The 20,736-nt window shown below is 45.0% G+C and overlaps 1 protein-coding gene and 1 long non-coding RNA gene across 5 annotated transcripts in view; one reads left to right on the forward strand and one right to left on the reverse strand.

Annotated features, from left to right (window-relative positions):
* CHRM2 (cholinergic receptor muscarinic 2) overlaps positions 1–9,819 on the reverse strand; it is a 151,911-nt gene extending 142,092 nt beyond the window's left edge. For 2 of the 4 annotated variants that reach the window (XM_086689293.1, XM_086689288.1), the window contains exons 1-2: positions 2,440–2,934; positions 2,017–2,179 (exon numbers count right to left, since the gene is read on the reverse strand). The gene's annotated coding sequence lies outside the window, so the exon portion shown is untranslated. Of the gene's footprint in view, positions 1–2,016; positions 2,180–2,439; positions 2,935–9,706 lie in introns of those variants that run through there. The other 2 variants (XM_086689281.1, XM_086689276.1) reach the window with 2 other exon arrangements.
* LOC147583031 (uncharacterized) lies at positions 518–5,126 on the forward strand. The gene is made up of 3 exons (XR_015244769.1): positions 518–709; positions 2,869–3,180; positions 4,316–5,126. It is a non-coding gene; the product is annotated as an uncharacterized LOC147583031 (long non-coding RNA).
* Positions 9,820–20,736: the final 10,917 nt, after the last annotated feature.

A 20,736-nucleotide genomic window follows, 5' to 3' on the forward strand; every position in this document is an offset into this window, starting at 1 on the left:
CCCGCCGGCCGCGGGGGGGGGGGGGGGGGGGGGGGGCGGTGCTGGGCTCTGGCCTGAGGCTTGCTGAAGGCAGAGGCCTGGTGTGCCCCAGCCTCTGGCCCCCTCTGAACGCTGTGCTCACAAGAGCGCGACAGCAGGAGCCAGAGCACAGGGCCATTTCCTCCAGAGCCTCCCCACCCTCACCCCACCCCCAAAGTCGACTTTTTCCCAGGCCTTCCCGGTCGCCCCGCGGTTTCCCTCTGGAGTCTGGAGGGCTCCCTCCTCTGAGTGGCCATGGCGGTGGGTGGCCGAGGAGGCCGCAGGTGCCCGGGGCTGCCGAGCCGGGGCTGCGTGCCAGGGCGCGGGCTAGTGTGCGGTAGAGCGTGGGGACGTGTGTTTGTGTCGCTGGCTGCGTGTACTAGGGGACGGCCGAACCACACGGCTGGCTGCCACGTACCCACTGCACCCAGCGCTAGGAGAAAGAGCAAGAAACGCAAAACAAACCGAGAGACAGAGAGAGAGAGAGAGAGAGAGAGAGAGAGAGAGAGAGAGAGAGATGGAAAGGAACTAGAAAGTCAATGTGGGGGATTCCGAAGCTCAGGACTGGGAGGCGCCTGGCTCCGGCTGGGCTCACGGTGCCTGGTCCGGCCAACTCGGAACCCTCCTGTGAATGAGGTCACAGACCTGCCATGGCCGTGAACTGACATAAGGACACGGGAGGGCGGCTTGGGTGAGCTATCGGCGGGCAGCTCTGCTTGCCTGAGGCGTTTACCTCCATTTCTCTGCTCTCCTCCTGCTTCTCTGCACCGACTCCCACAGATATTTCCACACAGGCAACAGCCTTGGTCTCCTGGCCTGGGACTGGTGGTGCCACGGAGCCTCGCAGGGATGATTTTGTGGCTCAAAGCAGCCTCGAGGACAGCGACGGGCAGGAGGGTAGAGAAAGGGATGGGGACGCTGGGGGAGACTGAGGCAGTAGGTACGTGCTGCTTGCTGGGTCACTAACTCGGGGGAGTCTTCCCTTCTCGAAAGCTCTCCCAGGCGAGCCTGCTCCACCCCCGCGGGGATGGGGGTCACGGGCACGGGGCAGAGCGCACAGGTGGGATTCCTGCGCGATCCACCCGGCGCGGGCTTGGACCGCACCTCGCGGGTTCCGCGAGCTACAAGTTAGCGGCGACCACATAGGTCCGCAGGTGCGGACGACGAGGGGCGCTGTGGGTGCAGCGCCTCTAACCGCGACCCCGGACCGGGGGGTGAGGTGGGGGTCGGGGGAGCCCGGGCAGGATCCGGGACCTCGCGGGCTCCGGGCTGGGGCAGCGTCCCCAAGCCCAGGCGGATGGATGACCTGGTGTGCACGACCGAGGTGGGATGGCGTTGCGAGAGGTTTCCCCCTTCCTCCGTCCCGGGATCTTTCCTCGTTCTTATCGCCCCCTGCCCCTTGGCCGAGCAGCAAGCCTCCCTCCCGAGACGTGGCTCGACTGCCCGGGGCGCTGCTAGCAAGGCGGAGCCGGGGGTGCTGTGCGGACCCGGGCGAGCAGGGCCTCCACCCCAAACGCCCGGCAGACGTGGCCAGACCCCCCCGCCCCCCCGCAGCGGGAAGGACCGTGGGAGGCAAGCAAGGGCGACGCTCTCCGAGTCTCTCCCACAACGGCATCTCGGGGAGGGGGCTGGGGGTCGGGGACGGCGGCGGGGCCGGCGGGCTGGAAGGAGGCGCGACGCCCCGCAGGCGCGGCTTCCAGGCTGCCTTAGCCACATTCCGCCGGACTCAGTGTCGCGCCCCCGCCCCGCGCTTTGCCTCGTTTGCCCCCTTCCTTCCAGACGCGCCATCACTGCCCTCGGCCCTCCAAGCCCCAGGAGTCAAAGTTTCCATCTTTGAATCTGCACTTACGGAGGACTATGGTCCGATTTCCCAGCACCCCCCCCCCCCTTCGCCACCTTGATCCCTCCACGCCGGGTCCTGGGGATTGGGAGGGACCCAGCCGCGCCAGAGTCCCCCGGCGCGGGCGAGCGGGGAGCCGGGCAGCGTGGCGCCCTTACCTGCCGCGGGTTGTAGCTCCAGCTGCCTCCGGGGCTGCGATTTCCTCGGTGAAGGCTGGCAGGAGCGAGGAGCCCTTAGCAGGTTCGGGGCTGACTGGCCCGGGGAGGAGCTGCGCACCGCTCAGAGTCCGGAGCCGGCCGCCGGCTCGCTTGCTCCCTTGATCTTGCCAGAGAAAAGGGAAAGATTAGTTGGGGCCGCGACGCCCGGAGGGGTGGGGCGGGGAGGTGGGGAGAGAGCGGACCCAAAGGCGCGGACCGGAGCAGCGGGGCGCGGGCGCGCGCGGGCAGAGTCGCGCACCCCACACCGGTCCCGGTCACTTGGCGAGTCTGGAACCCCTTCGCGGTTCAGGCAGGAGTTACACTGGCGCTGCCCCCGCCCTCCACACCGAGCCCCCAAAGGAAACGCGAAGGGGACTTTCAAACCTGGCTTTCGCGGAGACGACGAGTCTGGAGAGCCAAACAGGACCGAGACCTGGATGGACCGGCGAGCCGGGCGGGATTCATTTCTTCACCGAAGTGCTGGGGGAAGTAGTAATTAGTGCGGGGGGGACAACACCTACTTCAGTGCCCCTGGCGATTTCCTAGTGGGATCTGCGGTTTCAAGGCTCTTAGCCAACCCGCAGGCTGGCGTGTGTGCGCGCGCGCTCGTGTATGTGTGTGTGTGTGTGTGTGTGTGTGTGTGTGTGTGTGCACGCGCGCGCGCGCTCGCTCTCCGGAGCGGGTCTCTGCGCCCGGGCGCCTTTGGTATAGCAGGAGACCCTGTCTGTTTTCCTGCGTGTGTGTGCGATTAGCTGCAATGGGCGGACAGTTTCTGGAGAAGAGAACATTTACAATTTTCTTTCAATATGACAGGATTAGTTGCTGTTGAAGGCGCTCCTCCAATGAAATCTCCTCTGCTCTCTGATTTGGCGGTTCTTCTGAGCAAATATGACAGCCTTTTGTCCAGGCTCCTTTCGCTCCTCCACGTCCATCCCCAGAGCCCAGGTCTCCATCTGCAGTTTCTACACCAGAACCTTGACAGTTACCACCAGCAGCTGCAGCACCATCACCACCCAGTCCCCTTCCTGCAAGTACATGATTGCTGTAAAGGTGACATAGGACACATTGGGAAGAACACAGTGTTGCTTCTCGATTGCGGAAGATGCTTAAGCTCAGTTTTTCCAGGTGGGAAAAATGTTAGCATGCATCCGCTATGCTTTGTAACCATGTAATCGTGCCGAACTGCTCACGGATTGCTTATTTCTTTGGGATACTGGCAAGTGTGTTACAGAAGTAATCTTTGTGGTTGTTGTTGTTGTTGTTGTTGTTTCTCATTTTAAGCGCGTTCCAGTGCCCATGGTTTCTTCGACGAATAGGCATTAGGTTACAAAGTATTTATGGCACTTCGTGGAATTTGGGGTCTCCACGGAAAGAATTAAGATGCAAACTTCTTGCGTTCAGAACAGCCTTAGGTTTTCATTTCTTCATTTTAATGAGAAATGGCTTCCAAGAAGAGTACTTATTATTTTTAGATACTAACCCATTTGATAAAGACACAATGATATGATTCTGAAGTATAGCTAAGTACCAGACTTTGCTCTTGCGAAACTATATGTATATATGAAGATAACATCAATTTTTGATACGTTACACAGACGCATTTTCTCTCGTTTACCTTTTGCAATCAAATGAAAAACACTGAAACCTTCAACTGAGTAACACAGAATTAGGTACATCGCCTTTTGTATCACAAAGACAGAGAGCAGGTTGGTTTAGTACGTCCAATTCAATTCAGTTCAATTCTTGATGCCCACGTTCTGGTAGGTGCCAAAGAGCATATACAATAGCAAAAGTCAGTGTCCCTGTACTTTATAAGTTTTCTGTCTTATTGATAAGGGAAGACACTCATATGAAACACCTATGTCGCAGTCAACAGTCAAGATAATTGATTATACAGCAATATAAATTCACTGATAAATGGAAATCCTAGAGCTAAAAGTTTCTGGCTGTTCTGTTAACTCAGAGCTACCACCAAGCAGGATGCGGCATAAACTCAGTTTTGCTCTATTGAAGTCATCCTAAAATAATGCGTTACAACACTGTGGCTCTACCCTCCAGCCCTCACCCCCCTACATCCTGCCATCGCCAGAAGAGGATAAGATATTTGTTGGAAAATCAAAACAGTGCTCCCCAATCTTGGTCCCAGCCTCCCCAAATATTTGGTCCATTACATTAACAACCGGATTTAGTCACTTCCTTTCCCTGAGGTGCTCTTTTAAAAATGAATTCACATCTTCCTTCCTTACTCCATTATTTCTAGTGAACCTCTGTAAACCCATGGAGCTGCTTGAATCTTTTCTGACCACCCACACACACCAAAGCAGAAATGTAAGGGGGAATGGATCCCTGACCAGTAATGGAGAGGAAAAACCAGTGATCGGCTGCTGATTTGTTCCTTCGTATCATTAACGTCTTCTTATAAACAAGGCTACACATTCCAACCAGAGCAATACAAGCAAAAAGCCAATGAAAGCTGGCAAATGTTTCCTTAAACTTGAATAAAACAGAATCTGTGAGTAACTGAACTGCCGTGTTCAAAGGAAGCCACTATACTCGCAGCCTTTTGGAAAGGAGCTACAAATGGATGTAGCATTTTTGGCAAACAATCAGCAATGATGTCCATTTTCTTCTTCGAGGCCATTGCTGAAGACACTTTTCGTATGTACACTTAGAAGCTGTGCCACTGACTGTGTGATTTTGGAAAACTTATTTAACTGCCCTGTAGAAGGAATAATATCTCCTGGGGTTATTATAAGGAATAATAGAGCTAAGTCATGTAAAACGTTCAGAAGCATGCCTAGTATATAGCAAATAAGATATATTTATAAGACTGTTAAGATTTTAAAACATAGGTTCTTGGATCATATCTCTGACCTACTGAATCAGAATATTTAAGAATGAGCCTTGCCAATGGGAACCATACTGCTCATCAACACCATGCAGTGAACACGTTAAACATAATCCACTGTAATAATGACCCCCCTCAAACCCCCATCCACTTCTCCTTCCCCTTTTAGTTTCTCTTTCTTTATGAAAGATCATGTGTATTCTGAGCATTTTGTTTTTACTTTTTTTAAATGTTTATCTATTTTGGAGAGAGTGAGAGCAAGAGCGAGAGAAAGAGAACACACATGGGGGAAGGGCAGAGAACGAGAGGGAGACAGAAAATCCCAAGCAGGCTCCGCGCTGTCGGCACAGAACCCGACGTGGGGCTCGAACCCATGAACCGTGAGATCACGACCCGAGCCAAAACCATGAGTCGGAAGCTTAACAGACTGAGCCACCCAAGTGCCTCTTTCATTGTTATTTCTTCAGCCAGTTTCCTTTCTGAGATAAAAGGTACACCCCAATTCCAGGCATACAGCTTTTACATTTATTAGTAAGCCGTGGTGTGGAACATTTTCAAAAGTGCTTTTTAAAGACTTTGTAGAATGCATCTACGTGTTCTCCTTTATCTGCATGGCTATTTTCCACCTCAAAGAACACTAATAAATTAGTAATTTCCACTTGTGAAGCCAAACTTCCTTACCTACAACCTCATGAAGCTAGTTTTAGGCAAGTGCTAAAGAGCTCAGATGCCTGAAAGGGATGTCTTTGAATCTCTGACAAAGCTCCCTTTTGATTAAGACTATAAATAAGGTCACTCCCAACGTAAGGAGAAGGAGAATGACAGGTCTCACTCCTGGGAAGGTGGCGCATATTTTATTGTGCCACGTTGATTTTGGCGGAGCAATGATTAGACTTCGGTAATTAGATGCACAAATCAGCACTCTGTCATCGTAAGTGGATTAAGAGGGTGACAAGTTCAATTCAAGTGATTTCCCACCAGGTAGGGAGGCCATAACATTTTCTTAATTTTCTGCTTTCAAAGAACCAAGGAAGAAAACGAAGGGGAAGGCTTGGTCTCCATGGGGGAAATGGACCCAGAGCAGGAGGCCTCGCCTTCTTCACTTCCCACTCACACAGACCGTTCAGGAGCTGAACTAGGAGAGCGCAGCATTAATCAGCTGGAGCTTTGGGAAGGGCAAGCTGATTTGGCTAATGCCTACCAAAGGGACTTTGCTACTCCTCCACCTCAGTCTGAAATATAACAATCCTGGGCTAAAAGTGACCCTCCGCCAGGTGACCATCACTGCTTAAAATGGGCTCTTCAGTCTCCCTCCCTGTTTTGCAATCTTCACAACAGCCTCATAATAGACACACTATTCTGCTGAGAGTAATTTGTTTTTCCCTACACGCCTTCCCGGAGTAATTGAAATGCTTCTAGAAAAGATGGTCTCTTTCTCGCTTAGAAAATCCGAAGCTTTTCTTTTCCAGACCCTGCAAGAGGAGTTTCCACCAGAAATGAGAACCATTCTGAGGACAGTGTTTGGGGACAGTCTAACAAACAATGCTTGGCTAGTCTGTTTTCCTTTTCCTTTTTCTTGAAGTGCGGTATCACAGCTGTGTTAAAACCTTCCTCTCCTAGTGGGGATAGTGTTAGCCACAGCCTGAAAACTTTTACTGCTGCTGAGTCTAAAATATTTAAAATACAGTACAGAGAGCTCTTTTTCAAACAGGGAATGTAAAGAAGCGATGTGGGGCGGGGGTAGGGGGGCGGTGCGGGGAGCAGGGGGAATGAAACGCCACCCTGCAAAATGTTACACAGCTGCAATGGTGATAAATCAGTGTTAAGCATGCAGGAGAAAAAGGCCACTGGGACGCGTGTTTACTTAGGGAAGCACTTAGTGTTTGTGCATTCCTCCTACCAGGAGGTAATGCCGAGAGCCTCTTCGGAGGTAACCTCTAACACACAGAGAAGTGAAACATCTCAACCACGTCAACCTCAGGGTGTATTGCAACAAACAGCTTAAACCTCCTCCTTCCATGGCCTAAGCTGGACGCTGGGGTCTGAGGTGGAGATAAGATTCTAGCAAGTTTCAAATGAAACTCTTATCAGACTCTCCTTTGTGCATGGGGCTCTAAATGATTTGAATCCATGGCCCTTTGTGCACGAAAAGAGTAGTGTAGGAATACTCAAAATCCTTTTACTCCACAAAGAAACCTAATTTCTTAGAATTTGGAGTGACCTCATCATGTGCTCAGGGGAATTCACGTAATTTCTCACATCATATACTTAACCCTGTTCTTAAGCTGGAAGGATCCTTCAAGGGAAAGGTGGAAAAGCTAACACATTCTCAAAACCCATATCCTGGAGCCACCACCAGACAGAACGGCCTCCGCACTAAATGTGATTTACCCTCTGTTTCATGAGAGTGGCTGAGATCATTGTGATGCAGAAAGCTGTGGTTTGGCAAGCAAGACCCAAACTGACTGTGTCTGATAATATCACTCCAGACAGACCCCACTGTTTCTCTTACTAATACGCCCAAAGAAGCATCCCTAAAGCATTCCTTGGCTTCCTGTGCCTAATAAGACGGATCCTGGACACTCTGTCCTTTCTTCCTCATTGATGCAGCAAGGTAACTGGGCTTATGGCTTACAGGCTTCATTTACAAAATCTCATGGGCAGTATTCTCTAAATCCCTGCAGAAAGGAATGAGGCAAGGCCAGGCCCCAGGCAAAGTCAATGTACGTGCTACATTCCTACAAGGCTTTTATTGGCAAACATTTTCCTGGAAAATGAGTTAATTTAAAAAGCGTGCCACATAAGCATGTATTGGTAATCATTGAAAATCTTCAATAATGACCAGTGAAAGATTCTAACCCCAGAGCTCTGCAGCTGACACAATGTGCTCTCCGTATATCAATGCCAGGATATGGAGTATACAGATTCTCCTGCTTGGAGAAAGGTTTCTCTCTTGAGCAAGTTGCATGTAAACAAGATAAGCAATCATGCAAAGCAATCACTGAGAAGGCATTACTAAAACTGGACCCGTACTAATGACCAATGAAGGGGAGCTGAATATGCGACCCTCAAATATGTGTCTTTGGCATATTGATTCTTTTGAGCTGTTTCTTTATTTTTAAGAAACAGCAGACACAGAGGAAGCTCTGAAAACTGGGTAGAAGTTACCTTTTTTGTCAGAGACATTTATAGGGGAGAACTCCATTTATAAAGGTGTCTCCCTTTCTGTACCAGGAAGAGAAGGATGACTAAATCTCCAGGATCTCCTATCAGTGGAGAAGGGAAGGGCTTAAATCTGACCCTCACTTACTGTATTCTTCTGGGTAACTTCCCACACTTGGTTTCATCTCCCTTCACCCAGGATCTTCTCTGGTCTTTAGCTGGAGATGTCATTAAAGGTGATCGCTTGGGCCATTTCAGGAGAGTCCCTCAGTTTTCCTGAGTCTCTCCCATGTATTCCGGAGAATACATGCTTTTGCTTGTTTTCCACCTGTTCAGGCAAGAACCCAGAATGGGAGAGGGAACATTATTTTTCCTCCCCGACATGATCGACCAAAACCTTGGGCTCATGCTTTATAGTAGCCAGCGTGGACAAATGTAACTAAACGTCATGGGATTCCATGCCTAATTTCCAAAGTCGGTTAATGGAGAAGCCTAGAATAGGACAAGAGCACCCCCACACACTCTTTGTCCAGGGTACTGTGTCTATGGTGCACTTCCAATTACTCTGTAGCTTTCTGCTTTCTTTTACTAATTTGTTTTGTATTGTTTTGTGTTTTGGAGGTAATAAGGTGACTGCAAAGTCACTTAGCAATGAGAGCCCCTGGCACATGGACATTTCTGTAATTCCTTGAGAAGAAAACTCTTAGTCATGGCTATTACAGCTTATTCTAATTATATAATAGCATTAGGATGAACGTAATGTTACTTAGAACTGGGATGCAGTCCCTGTGCATGGGATGGCCTCAAATGTTTTCTAATTCCAAGCCTATTTGCCTTTAAACATTCTCTCAGGCCCAACTGCTACTCTGTTCTTAGGCATTCTATACACTGGCTTGAGACTCACCAGATAATCTTGACCTCAAATCTCTACTTCCTAATGCTTCTGCTTAAGTTTAGACTTGAACTCCTTGAATTTATATATATATACACACACGCTTCTGGTCTGAACTGTGCTCCTCCTAGCTCTTTAAAAAAATATATATGTTTATTTACTTTTGAGAGAGAGAGAGAGAGAGAGAGAGAGAGAGAGAATAAATTGGGGAGAGGCAGAGAGAGAGAGGGAGAGGGAGAGAGAGGAATCCGAAGCAGGCTCCAGGCCCTGAGCTGTCAGCACAGAGCTTGATGTGGGGCTTGAACGCGAGCCATTAGATCACAACCTGAGCCAAAGTCAGATGCTCAACCAACAGAGCCACCCAGGTGCCCCTCCTCCTAGCTCTTTTAAGCCTAACAACATTTCCTATAAATTTGGGCTGTAGTCATTACGACCAAGACCTTTTCCCCGAGCCACCAAGTCAGTTTTCATTAACCATATTCAGTCTCGACTGTATTTGATGTGGTTAACTGTTCACAACTCTAGAGAACGTTTCTCAGGATACTACCATACCAATATGATAATTATTCTCAGCGAGGAATTTTAAAACTCATATTAAAATATGAGTTGTCTTTTGGCGCTGGGCTTATTACCTTTGGCCAGAACACTAATATGCATATTAAGATAAATACATTATTTATATGTCATTAAAATAATCTCAACACATTAAAAACGTTTTTCACTATGCCTGCTTAATGATGATGACTTACTTTGAAATGTCAGAATTGGTAAAATTTCTCATTTTGTTCTCCCTCCTCTCCAGAACTTCGGATTATTGTTCTTGGTTCTAATGTGGAGATGTTACTTGTGGATTTCACTTGTGACCTAAAAGGAAAGCGCTGAATTAACAGACTGACAGAGACAGAGAAACAGGAATGAATTCTAAAAAATGATCACAGTGGACGGAAAGGGATTAGAATGGATGGAGGGAGAATGGGAACAAATTGTGAAAAAGGCACTAACCAAGCGAAATTAGATTTCCCAACGGAGCCAATACCCATGATCTGAAAAAGGCAACGAATAAGTACCTCCCTGTGCCCACCACAACATACATCCTTGAGAGGATGGGAAACTAAGCAGGTAGGAAAGGGCAAGGAGCCACTTCTGTTCTGAGCTCCTTTGTTAACCCGCTGGGAACGACACCTTGGCTCTCTTGCCGACACCTGAAAGTTCTCAGCTCCTCAAAGGCAGCTTGTGAACCCATTTCACTGAGCTCTTAAGGTAATGAGGTAGCAAAAACAAAAATAGTCCTGGAAGAGCTTCTATTTCTTTCTTTTTGCCTGCTTTCTCCCTGGTGTGGGGACAGTTCTCTCTGTGGACCTCTTTAGAAACCTGACGGCTCAGATGAAAAGAAGGTATTCAAAAGAGACTTGGGGTGTGGTGACGGCGTGGAGGCTAGAACTGAAATGTAGAGCAATGTAGTTGCTAAGGATAAGGGTCAGAGTCTAATACTCAAAACCAGCAGGCCACTGTGTCTCTCCGAATGGATCCAGGGTGAACCAGAAAAATTAATCTCAATGTTTTATTAAAGATATAAATAGCATCTTCTGTGCCAGTTTTACAAAGCACAGCAGCACCAGGGAGAGAGCATTTTTTAAGCATTTCTATGTGACTGTGTATAAACACATGGAGTATTTGTTTAGCTTTTGGTTCGTCCTGAAGAATAAAGTGACTCTCTAGTATAGATAATACTTCATAATACCATTCCAAACAACAGGAGTTTGTAGATGAATGGTTCTTTTGGAGTAGATCTTGCGTCTCCATTCACCTTACCCTATGTCTGCTCCTATCATTGCAAATGCTTATATATTTCCTTAATAGTGACCATCTTGACTCACTTAAAAATAACTTGCCTGTTTATGTGCACACTTCTGTGTGGTGAGATCGTCAAATGGCAAACTTCAGCTTTTCACAAAAAGAATGATGTAGCCTGCACACAGCGTCGCCCTATTGCAATGGGATGGATTGGGTGAATATGTACCCAGCCACACCTGGGAACATCAGTCTCTTGTAACCAGGTCACCTTAAGCATTGGAAAACCCACTGAACCACATATTTTGAGGAATGATCGTTTGACCAACATTAAAGGATGCACTCACTCTGTATCTCTGAATTACCTTAGTAATGTAAATTTATGATTTTAGGCTTCATTAATTTAAAAACAAATGTTAACCACTTGACAGATTTGTTCCACCATCTATTACAAAATAACCTGGATTCCTAAGTGAAATGCAACAGTGATATCTTAGTAGAAAGTGCTCTGGATCCTAATCTCAATTCTTTCTGGTTGCATGGCCTTGAACAAGTAATTTAACTCATCCATGTTTCATTCTCTTTATCTGCAAAATGGCCATGTGTCCATCCTAAGTAATTCCAGATTATAGAAAAAGATATTTTGGGGTGCCTGGGTGGCGCAGTCGGTGAAGCGTCCGACTTCAGCCAGGTCACGATCTCGCGGTCCGTAAGTTCGAGCCCCGCGTGGGGCTCTGGGCTGATGGCTCAGAGCCTGGAGCCTGTTTCCGATTCTGTGTCTCCCTCTCTCTCTGCCCCTCCCCTGTTCATGCTCTGTCTCTCTCTGTCCCAAAAAAAATAAATAAACGTTGAAAAAAAAAATTAAAAAAAAAAAAAGAAAAAGATATTTTACTATCTTAGGATTCATTATATTTTGAGAAACCAGCTATTACTAACACCTCTTTGGCTAATTTTATGATTATTTTTATAATCTTTAATGTTTACATGTGCTAAGTTTGTTCGGCAGAATAATGCCTCCCTCTCCAAAGATGTCCACATTCAAATCCCTGGAATTTCTGAATATGTTCCCATACATGGCCAAAAAAAAAAAAAAAAAAAAAAAAAATAGATGGCAATTGTAATTAAAGTTGCTAATCCACTGCCCTTTAGAGAGATTATCCTACATTATTTAGTCAGGCCCCATGTCACACAAGTGTCCTTAAGACTCGGTATCAGAGTAATATGATGTGACAAGGACTTAACTGGCCATTGATGGCTTTGAAGATGGAAGGGGCCATGAGCCAAGGGATGCCTGAAGGCTGCAGAAGCTGGAAAGTGCAAGAAAACAGATTCTCTCTTAGAGCCTCCTGAAGCAATGCAGCCCGGCTGACATGTTGACTGTAGCCTAGTACAAAGTGATTTAGGTATTGCAGACTTAACATTGATTTAGATTATCCAAATTTCCAGATGAGTCCTTATGTTCGTGGTAATATAATTGTGCCCCAAAGCCTCAGTCAAGTATATTCACTACAATAACCTTCCTAGGGTAAGGACAGGGGGTGGGGGTGCAAAAGGTTTGAAGAGGCAGTTTAGTGATACTAAGTGTTCAGCACTTAGGGCACTTCAGCCCATTTACTAGTTTTGAGTCAGTACCTTGGAAAGAGGACGGGACACATTCTTTTACAGCAGATGGTCAGGATTGGTCCAAATGCCAATTACTCTGTGGTTTCAACCCCCGTCAAGGTCTCTGAGATCTGGGGAATGACTGGACTTCTCATCGCCTGAGAAGGAATCGTAGAGTTGCCTCCATTTTGGAGTAGCTCTTGCCTTACCATCACATTCCCTCAACTGAGTTTTGGCAAAGCCAGTTGGAGCGAAAATGTCGGGTTTTCCCTGACCCAATGCTGCAGACCACATGTAGCTTCTGTGAATTTTCTCAGTCTGAATTGTTTTCCTTATATCCTCACATTCTAGTCTCATTCTCTTCCTTGAATCTCATAGCCCTTGTGTATAACCTGTCTTTATAGTCCAGTAACACTCTTGACTTAGAATAAAGGCAAACTGAGCTCACAACTAAAAGGCTTGGATAGAAGAAGGTATGGGTTACAGAAAAGCCACCATGAGTCATTCATCATTCATTTAGTAAACAATATTTATTTCCTGCCTACCATAAGCTATGCATGGTTCTATGTGCTAGAGGCAAAGGTTAACCAAGACCAAATTTTGCTTTCATGGGCATCTTGTGGGAGAATCAGGTACAAAACAGGAAAAAAATCTTATCTATCTATCTATCTATCTATCTATCTATCTATCTATCTACCTATGTGTATGTGTAAAACAATTATAATTACTATAAACAACAAAAACAAGTAAAGAGACTAGTCTATATGAGATATTATGGAGCTTGCTAAATATTTACAGTTCTCCCTCCTTGCGTACACAAGGTCAGACTGCAGCTTTGGTGTGACAGACTCGTGTGATCGGTTTCACTTACGAGGTGTGAGTGGCACTGATGTCTGCTGAGCATTTTACCAGTGTGAGAACCTGCAGGGCTCTCCTTCCCTCTGGTCCAGCAACTGGCAACATTCAAGATGGTAGATGCTCCATTGTTTGGGTCCCTGAGCGACTCTTGGTAACTAGTGGCTATAGAGTGGGATTGTGAAATCAAACTCTGTTGTTGTTTTAAGCCACAAATATATGTTTGTCCCTCCACAACATAACCTCTCCTATTCTGTTGATAAAGATAGTCAAGGGATGGCACAACACTAACCAGCAGAAACTTCACCAGAGACATGACTGGTGATAAGTGAGCAGTGTTAACTTCTGGGATAAGAATATTTCAGACAGAGGAAATAGCTAGTGAGATATGCTTAAGCGAGGCTCTAAGAAAATTCTGTTCCCCTCTGAAACAGGCTTGGATATGGATGACAGCTCCGGACAATGCCAGGTTTTTATTTTTTCCTCATCCTATTTCTTACCTCATGATTTCTATTTATTCACATACTAATATTTATTTTGAAAAGCATGGTAGACGTTTGAACCCATATCTTTACTTCTTAGAAATCCAATCCCAGAAATATGGCTAAGGACCTAATTTATTTCTTAGCCCTACAATTTTCCGTTCAGGTATAGTCACTTTTTTTTGCACTACTTTTAAGTCTTCACCCAAGTTATTGTTATAAATTTCTTTGTAACCCTGGGGCAATGCTTAGGAACCCATGCAGCCTCTGAATCACTCCAATGTCATTATTTTCATCTATTCACTTATTGAGACAAATATTTATTAAGCAACTACAATACGCCAGATTCTGGGAAGACCACTTGGGATAAAATAATGAACAAAGAGAACTTGCACTGTAGTGGAGGAAACAAATATTAAGCAAGTAACCACACCAATTCAATAGAAAATGACGACTATGATAAATGTAATGGAATAAAGATCATATTGCTCTGAGAGTACATAAAAGGGGAATTTGAATCTGCCAGGGAGTTCAGAGAAGGCTTGCCTGAGGAAGTGAAGCTTGAGCGGACATCTCATAGATGGGGAGGAATTAATCAGGTGAAGAGCCGAAAGAAACATTTGTTTGGAAAAGGGAACCACAGGTCAAATCTTCTGTGGCAGAAGAGAACACGGAGGGTGGAAAAAACTAAAGAGAAATCCATAAGGATGAAATGAGATTTATGGGGTGCCTTTCATGAGAGGAAATGGACTGGGTAGGCATGGAGGAGGGAAGCCATGCATGGAAGTATAGTCATGTGTAGGAACTCTGTGTCTTTACCATGAAGGTAGGGGATTTGAGGAAAGATGACTATAATCAAATATGTTAAACAAACAAACAAACAAACAAACAAAGTGCTGGCCACAGTGTGGAGAATGGGTTGGAGGAAGGCCAGAATAAATGTGGGTAGGTCAACAGGACCATGGCCTAAGACCAACGAACACATGGCGACAACTCTGATTAGTGGCACTGTGGTGGGAATAGAGAAAAATGATGAAGTCCATTTTGAACGAGGTGAACTTTATGAGGTTTGGCGGAGAGTGGATACGGTGGAGGAAGAGGGAGATTTTGAGGATGACACCCTGCAGTCTGAGGTGGTGATGCTACTGACTAAAACTGGAAACATGGGAAGAGAACAAAGCTCTCAGAGGTTTCACGTTGGGCGTACTGAGTTTGAAGGACCTTTCAGACAAACAAGAGGGAATGGCAAATAGACAGCTGAAACTACAGATCTGAGACTCAAATAAAGGTCTAAGCTAGATATATAACTTTATGAGTCATTTGCTCCTAGGTGGTAATTGAAGCCATGGGCAAGGCTGAGACTGCCTAGGGAGAGACTGTGGCGCGAGGAGCAGCAGGGGTGGGAAGCCACGGAAGATCAACAGAGCAAGCAGAGAAGGAACAGAAGATGTGGGGTTGGAACTAGAATGAATCAGGACCAACATCAGGAAATCTTTCTGTCCGCCATGCTCCAGGGACAAGATTTCAAAGAGTTTGTGTCTCAATAGTCAAGTTCTCCATAAAAGAATTTACTTCCCAGATTAATCGGGCAGTTTATCAGAGTTCAAGAATGAAGGACAGCTCTCTGCTCTGAAAGCAGCTACTGCTCTTTTCCCCACAAGTTGTCCCAAAGTTGAGTGAAAGAAAAATGACCATTTTCTGTTATCTGTTTTCCAAACCAGTAGAAGGTTAACTGCATCCAATTATAAAAATTAAGGACTAGGCATACAGACACTAAGGAGAATGGATGACTAGAAAAAAAGAAAGATCAATAAAAAAAGTCCTCCTGAGACCTCAAGAGGCAGTGCTCTCCGAGGCCACAAACAGAACACACAAGCTTTCTCAGCACAATGGCCTTTGAAACCTTTGCTGTTTACAAGTTGGCTAAATAGTTTTGAGTCATCCTGACAATCCTGAGGTTGAATTATGTTAACTCTACTCCTTCAGAAAGCAGAAAAGCTCATGTGCGTGGTACATTAGTTTCTTTAAAGAAAGAAAAAAGTAACAGGACTTGAAGGAGTAAACTTCAGTCATCTTGAAAATAAACCTTCTCCCAAACTCTCATTTCCATATGAGCTAGGTAAATGTATATGCATGGATCAATCAGTGCTTTAGCTAATAGTCTTTCCTGCCTTTAGACAGTAACAGGAAGCATATTTAAACTTTGTGTATTAGTTTGCTAGGATTGCTATAACAAGGTACTGAAAACTGCGTAACTTAGCAGAAAAATATTCTCTCTCAGGTGTGGAGGCAAGAAGTCTGAAATAAAAGTGTGGTCAGGGTTAGTTCTTTCTGAGGGCCATAAGAGAATATTCTGTTCCAGGCTTCTCTCCTTTGCTTATAAAAAGCTGTCTTCATGTTCACGTGACATTCTCTAAATTTGGCAAGTCTATCTCCAAATTTACTCTTTTTATTAAGACACCAGTTATGTGAGATTAGGGCTCACCCTAATGACCTCATTTTAACTTGTAAAGATCCTGTCTCCAAAAAAGGTCACATTCTGAGGTACCGGGCTAGGGTTTCAACTTATGAATAGGGGATGGGGGAGCACAATATTACCCATAGCATTTGATATCTCTGAAAAATGAGTAAGTTAATAAAGTATACTTGCTACCTGCTGTTAATGTTGGTTAAAGGTATGCTCTTTAAAGTTTATTTTAGTATTGCTGATGTTACATTAAATTCACTTGTCTTACCTGCTTCATGATTAAAAGCAATGTTTAATAATTAATGATTAGACACTGTGCTCCCATAATATTTATCACAGTCAGCCTAGTGCTCAATTCTTCCATATATATCACCTTTTCTAATTCTCTTGTAACCTTCTTGGGGACACAGACCATATAGTGATCATCTAAGTATACTTGTTGCATCTAGCATTGTGCTTTGCCCATGATCCGTCATTAATAAGCACTTTTTTTGAGGTGAATTGAATTGAAATGTTAGTTGAGATAATAAATCCGCAAAGTCACTATAGAACTGTATGAAGTTCATTGACTCGCAGAGAAGAGTGCTTTAGACTCATTCACCAGGTTCTAATTAAATAAGGTAATGAAAAATTGACAAATGGTAGCTCGATGAGACCAATTCTGTCTATTTTGTTCTCTGGACATTCATCAGCCTTGCATTCCAGGAATGCCTTCAATGAACAAGGACGGATCAGGAGTCTGGGCCCACCTCTAAAACAATGAGCCCAAGGATGTGACTGTCCAACTGTCTTCAAGAGTCAGTCTGGTAGCATCTTGTACCTGGCTAGAGCGTTTGGCACAATTAAGTTTATTCATACCTGGGGCACCTCGATAGCTCAGCTGGTTGAGGGTCCAACTTCAGTCCAGGTCATGATCTCGTGATTCACGAGTTTGAGCCCCATGTTGGGCTCTGTGCTGACAGCTCAGAGCCTGGAGCCTGCTTCGGATTCTGTGTCTCCTTCTCTCTTTGCCCTCCCCACTCATGTTCTGTCTCTCTCTCTCTCTAAAATAAATAAAAACGTTAAAAAAAAGAGATTAATCATACCTGACAGAATTTTCCCACACGCCACATGTCACTAACTGAAATGAGACAAAGAGTGTGAATATATGTAAATTGTATATAGTTTCTACATTGTTCACTAATTTGCATGTAGGTTCTGATGTCATTTTTAAGTGATTCAGGTCTCAATTCTAATATCACCTTTTTGAAGATACTTTCCTGATCACGCAATCTAAAGATTCCTCTCTGCCTCATTCACTTTCTATCGCTTTTTCCTTTTAGACATTTTCTTTGTTACTGTTGACCACTATTGAATATAATCATTTATATTTTTGTTTACTATCTACGTTTCCATGTTCCCCAAACCTCCACCTGAATATAAACTCCATGACAGTAGGAGCCTACTCATTCTTTCTTTTTGAGATCTTACTCACTGGGCCTGGCTATAGTAGAAATTCAACATTTGGTGAGTATGACTCTGCACCACTCCCTGTGTCCCCATGCCAGTTCTCTGAAGTCCCCACCTCTTACCAATGTCCCTTCCGTCATGCAACGTAAGCCTCAGTGGTTTCCTTGCTGTTCTCCAAGCACATCAAGCACTGTGTCCTGCCTCAGAGCCTTGGCAGGTACTTTTCCCTCTACTTTGGAATGTTCGGACCACAGAAGTCTGCATGCTTTGTGCTTTCACCTCTTTCAGATCTCTTCTCAATATACCCTAATGCCCTAATGTCTTTTCTGTATGAAAGCCCCTTCCCCCTGAGGCTCTAATGCCTTGCTTTGTTTTATTTTTCTTCATAGTCACTACAGTCACCATGTGTCAGGGCGTACATTTATTTGTTGTACTGGATGCTGTGAGATACGACTTAGACATCCCTTCAGCAGGTAGACTTTCTTTCTCCAAGCTGTGGAGAGTGTTGCCTGCTCACAGACCATGGTTAATGAACCTGCTCCATGGGACATTGCCCTTGGCTAAAGGACGCAGTCTCACTCAAGGTTTTGTCTCTCCCAAGGGGCAACCACATCAAATACATGGTCAGTGCAAAAGCCATCCCAATTCCAAGCTGTCTATGGAGTTTTCTTGTCGCAGTTAATTCTCAGTTTTGCCTTTCCCTCTGCCCACACTTGCTTCGATCACTCTGACCCGTCTTGATCCCTAATAAACCTCCTGTGCACAAACCTCAGTTTCAGAGTCTGTTTTCCTGAGAACACAAGCTAAGACTTATATCGAGTATAAGCTCCATGAACATGGGGACTTTGTCTGCTGATTCACTTACTCACTGTTGCATCCCCCCAGTGACTGGAACAGTACCTGAAAGGTGCTTGATTAATAGTTGCCGAATACATAATGAATACGAAGACGCTTGTGTCTCTTCCCAAAGCAGAACTTATGAACATGGATTATATGTATATACACGCGCACGCGCGCACACACACACACACACACACGTTTTTACTAGGAGACAATACAAAGCAGCTTTCAGGAGATTTGAAGAAAGCAAGCTGGGAATGAATTACCCCTATGGATAATTTATCTTGCATTATGCAAGTCCAGCCTTCAGTGTTTTCACAGAAACATCTAGTGTCACTCCAGTGTCATTTCATAGCCCATTTAACCTTCCTAGAAACTATATAAAGAAGGAATTTGAGAAATTCTATTTCCCAAATGATGAAACCGAAGATTAGAAAGTTTAAAATGACTACCTAAGACCACTCATTACTAGGACATGGCAGAACTAATACCCAAACTCAGGTCTTACATGCTTTTGTGCCATGTTCCTTTTCATTCTTTTGTTAAGAATAAATCCAGTTCATGGTGACTGTGTTAATTTCATGTAAGTAAAATACACGTGCCCCTGACTTCTTGTCCAAGCTTTATTTAAAACTTAAGGTCCTTCAGTACCCAGGCATCCCTCTTTGATCAAGACTCACAAATTCCTCAAGTAGAAACTTAACTTAGAAGATTCTATTGCTTTTAAGATTCATTTATGAAATTCTTTTTTTTTTTAAATTTTTTTTTAAGTTTATTTATTTTTGAGACAGAGAGAGACAGAGCATGAACGGGGGAGGGTCAGAGAGAGAGGGAGACACAGAATCGGAAGCAGGCTCCAGGCTCTGAGCCATCAGCCCAGAGCCCGACGCGGGGCTCGAAATCACGGACCACGAGATCGTGACCTGAGCCGAAGTTGGACGCTCAACCGACTGAGCCACCCAGGTGCCCCTGAAATTCTTAATACACACTGCAGGAAATACTAATCGTTATGTCATTGATCTTCAGAAGCCTTTCCTCTAAGAGCCACTGATTAGTCCTGTTACTATAGACACATCAATATGATTTGTCAATGTAACTTACTCACCAAAGTCTAAATTTGAATAGAAGAGATGCACAAAATATTTAATACGCTAGGGATATAGTTTATATTAATATAGAGATCTATCTGTCTTTATACACCCCTGTGAATAAACTAAATACATTTAATCAACAAATTTAATGAATTCAATCAATACATGCATTATAATCATGGATAAGTAGTTTTTGAAAAGCACTTCATGTTCAGTATTTTTTTTAATGTTTATTTATTTTTGAGAGAGAGAGAGAGAGAGAGAGACAGAGTGCAAGTGGGGGAGGGGCAGAAACAGAGGGAGACACAGAATCCAAAGCAGGCTCCAGGCTCTGAGCTGTTAGCACAGAGCCCGTCGCGGGGCTTGGATAAACAGAAGTGAGAGATTATGACCTGAGACAAAGTCGGACGTCCAACCGACTGAGCAACCCAGGTGCCCCATGTTCAGTAGCTTTGACTTCATAATGGTTCACTTGACTCTAATGGCAAGTCAGACTGAGAACATTTAATACTATTAAGGCACCAAAGCTGTTCTAGAGAAACATTTTTCAGGGGAATAAGGAGCACCAATGTGTAGCACCCATCTCAGATCTGCTTTGATGAGCACATCAAAGCACAGTTGACTGGTGACCGTAGCTTTTGTCCCTCTGGATCCACACAGGCCATGCTTCCCATAGGCTGAGCCTGGCAAAGGTGCCAAAGCGGATTAAGCTGCTGAGACGTAGGAATACTCGAACTAGTGGCTTTGCCTTGAGGATTCTGCATTGACCTGGCTGAACCTTTCTTGCCTCTCACCTTCCAAGATGTTAGATCTGTACTGTTGTCTGAAGAATCTTCTTGCCTTCTCCTGTTCACCTCTAGTAAATAAATCTCTTTCATACACATCTAAACCCATACTGGCATCTGCTTCTCGGCTGATCCAAATCAGTACAAATGATAAATAAAGACTTTACCACAGAAGATTCCACCTCTACCTCATAGCCTACTATACTCAAACACAGGATTCAACATAACTTTCAAAATAACTGAAGTTTTGACTATTCCTCATTAAGTTCCTAAGACACATCCAGAAATCACTCCAGTGGAATCTCACACGGGTTACACCCATCCTCAGGAGGTGCAAAAAGGATACTTTTCCTAATATGGCAATCCTTCATGGTTAATTTTTGGTAGAGTCACAGTAGAAAAAACAACTGTGGTTGT

This window comes from Puma concolor, chromosome A2, assembly GCF_028749965.1.
Source record: "Puma concolor isolate L17-30 chromosome A2, mPumCon1.1.hap2, whole genome shotgun sequence".
Lineage (NCBI taxonomy): Eukaryota > Metazoa > Chordata > Mammalia > Carnivora > Felidae > Puma > Puma concolor.